This window comes from Leucopleurus acutus (assembly GCF_964270905.1).
Source record: "Leucopleurus acutus genome assembly, chromosome: 5".
Taxonomy (NCBI): Eukaryota; Metazoa; Chordata; class Mammalia; order Artiodactyla; family Delphinidae; genus Leucopleurus; species Leucopleurus acutus.
The window spans coordinates 95,254,495-95,258,141 of record NC_139147.1 but is presented as its reverse complement, the minus strand read 5'-3'; positions in this window follow the sequence as shown (position 1 = coordinate 95,258,141).

Below are 3,647 nucleotides of genomic sequence, written 5' to 3'. Positions count from 1 at the left end.
CATGATTAAATGCAAGAGGTTGGACCTGCATACATCAACATACGTAGGTATGAAAAATAGTGCTTCCCCAGAAATAATATATTTATGCAAATAAAAATCCCTCAAAAAACAATACACATTTCGCAAGAACACATTCAAGTAAAAAGATATACAAAAATACATTAAAATGCAGATCATGGCAAGGAGGAGAAAATGAATGGAATGTGTAGATAAAAATAAATAACAAATGAATTAAACAAGAGAGGGAGTCTTAATGGGCCTTGGACTGAGGAATGTGATTTACTCAATCTTCTGAACTAGAAGTTGAGAACTAGAATTAAAGAAAAAAAAACTACTGGAAAAAAGTCCAGACTTTCAAAAGGAAGGGCATGTGAAAGAGTGATAGAAAAAGAGGAGGAACATCCAGTGACACCTCGGACCAGTTTCAAAACAAAAAGACATCTGTGCTCCAGGGCTGGGTTGTTCTGGGCATAAAAGCAGGTAATTAACAGGGTGAGGGGAGGCTGATTTAAGCTGCCAATCAAGGCCAGTTTTGCCTTCTACCTTAGGGTCTTTGTGTCTTTATCCAGGGAATGCACTGTAAAGTAAAATTTCTTATGAATTCAGAACGGTTATGAAAGAGAGGCTCAGAAAATAATGTCTTTGTTTTAAAAGACTTTTAAACAATACTGCTCCTGTTTTTTTTGTTTGTTTGTTTCTTATAAATCACCAAGTGTTTGTGTACTGAGTTATCTGGTGCAATTCTAAACCTACCTGTTGACCTACTGTCTAGAAAGTGAATAGCCAAATATCATGAGAAAAGCTATTTATCTTTAATTTGCTTATCCTTTAAATGAGATTTTGACCTGATGTTTAAAGGTTCCACTATCACAGCTTGAACTATATTTCATATTTTAAAAAAGTGGTTGAGACTTTATTAATACTAAAGAACACTTGAAAAATCCACTTCTTACCCCCACTACTCTCACATAAAAACAGCTCTCCTTTGGGTTCTCATCCATGCTTTATAGATTGGCCTAATGAATCTCACGTGTCATAAGCAAAGGAAGATTTTCAAGTCACTTTTCACATAACCTGAACAATACGCTATGCACTGTGACAAGCCCAATATGAAGTATGAAGAAAGAAGATCCTCGTCTTCAAATTATATGCTTCTAAAGGGAACCCACCTGCACTGTTGGTGGGAATGTAAATGGATACAGCCACTATGGAGAACTGCATGGAGGTTCCTTAAAAAACTAAAAATAGAACTACCACATGATCCAGCTATCCCAAAACTGGGCATATACCCTGAGAAAAGCATAATTCAAAAAGAGTCATGTACCACAATGTTCATTGCAGCACTATTTACAATAGCCAGGACATGGAAGCAGCCTAAGTGTCCATTGACAGATGAATGGATAAAGAAGATGTGGCATATATACACAATGGAATATTACTCAGTCATGAAAAGGAACAAAAGTGAGTTATTTGTAGTGAGGTGGATGGACCTAGAGACTGTCATACAGAGTGAAGTAAGTCAAAAAGAGAAAAACAAATGCCATATGCTATGCATATATATGGAATTTTAAAAAGCAGTACTGATGAACCTAGTGGCAGGGCAGGAATAAAGACACAGAGGTAGAGAACAGACTTGAGGGCATAGGGGGAAGGGGAAGCTGGGATGAAGTGAGAGAGTGGCATGGACATATATAAACTACCAAATGTAAAATAGCTAGCTAGTGGGAAGCAACTGCATAGCACAGGGAGATCAGCTCGGAGCTTTGTGACCACCTAGAGGGTTGGGATAGGGAGGGTGGAAGGGAGACGCAAGAGGGAGGGGATATGGGGATATATGTGTACGTATAGCTGATTCACTTTTTTGTACAGCAGAAACTAACACAACATTGTAAAGCATTTATACTCCAATAAAAATGTACAAAAAGCAGATTATATGCTTCTAGAATAAGAACTACTACATCATGAAAAGGAAAAATCACAGGCCCATTCTAGGGGGTGTTGTTGACGCCCCATCACACAGGCTGTCCACCCACCTCTGAGCTCAACTGTAGCTGCAGAAGGCAGTTCCCCAAGCTGCAGCTTTGCCCCTGATGGGCTTCCCTCTGTCTCTCCACCAGCTCTCTCGGACCCACAGCAGCTTGCTGAGTCCTTGTGTAGGGAAGTTCCAGAAGTGCCAGGGATTTGACTCCCCCAGGGCCAATATTTAACCAACAAGAAATGGAAATTTGTGGATAAAGATACTTTATTGCTGAAAAGAAGGGTGGCAAACTGGGAGGGATTCAGCTGGATAGTTAAGTGGGTCCATAGAGAGCTTATGAAACCTTATGAGGACTTTACCCTGAAAACAAAAGCTCTTAAAGGGACTTAAGCTAGAAGAGACATGATCAGATCTACGCTTAAAAATTATCTCTAACTGTAGTGAATGGATTGGGGAGGGACCAGACCTGACAGTGAGACTAGTTGATCCAGATGAGGTGATGGTGAACAAGGTCAAGTAGGAAGTAGCTTTAGGAGAAATAAGTGACGGGACCTGGGAGACATTTAGTTGTGGAACTAGCAGACTTGGTGGCTGATTGGAAGTGGGGGAGGTGAGAGAAAGGGAGGAATCGAGGATGATGATTTTTTCTCCAATTTGGATAATATTTGGTGGCTAGTGGGGCTGTTCTCTAATATGGGGAACAACAGAAGGAGCACTGGGGGAGCACTTGAGAGTGCTGGTCATGGCTGCCATTTTGGACAGGATGTATTGTTGACTTTGAGGTGCATGTGGGAAAAGCAAGTAGAGGTATCTATTGCTCAGACATCTAATGTGTCTGGAGCTTAGGTGAGAGACCTGGGCTGCAGGTGAGCACAGAGATGGCAGTGAAGCCGTGGGAGTCGATGGGATCACCTGAGCACTGAGTAGAATAAGAACAAGCCAGATCTTGAAGAAGTGAAATGGAGAGCCCACCAACGATTCTACAAACAGCCACCCGGAAGACAAAGAAAGGTTCAGAGATGCCTAGTTGAGATAAAGGCTCAGGGTGTCCTTGTTGAAAAAGCCAGTGGGGTACAAAAATAGGCAAAACTAAGCTGTTTCAAGACCTGGGGAAAGTGATTGCCTTTCAGGGAACAGGTAGTGACTGGTGGAGGAGGGGGCAAAAGGGGACTTCTGTCTCTTTCTCTCTCTGGGTGCCGCTGAGATGTGTGCATGAAGTTTGTGAGAAGACTGGGGGCAGCAGGGGACGCTGGGGCTCTGACATCTGCTCCAAAGGCACAGGTTACTGTCTCGAGCTCAGACCTACAGTGCGCTGGCTATAAAAACCCCATGCGCAGAATGAGGAATCTCCTTTTCAAGTAGACGGACACGGCCAATTGCACACTTTTAATTGTTTAATTAATGAATATTTACATTAAAAAAAGCAGTTAAGGGACTTGGCATCAAAAGCATTGACTGTGAGGCAGAGAATGGATACACGTATCATTTCCAAGGCTTCCCAGAAGGAAAATCCAGGGAGACTGAGTTTCTTGAGTTCACAATTGTCATTCTGAATACAAATCGTCAGGCCTATCTGTCCTCATTTAACACTTTAGTTACAAACATTATCAACCACGCTTCCATATGAGTGCTCAGCTGGGAGAAGATTGCTTTAGTTGACAAAAACTCT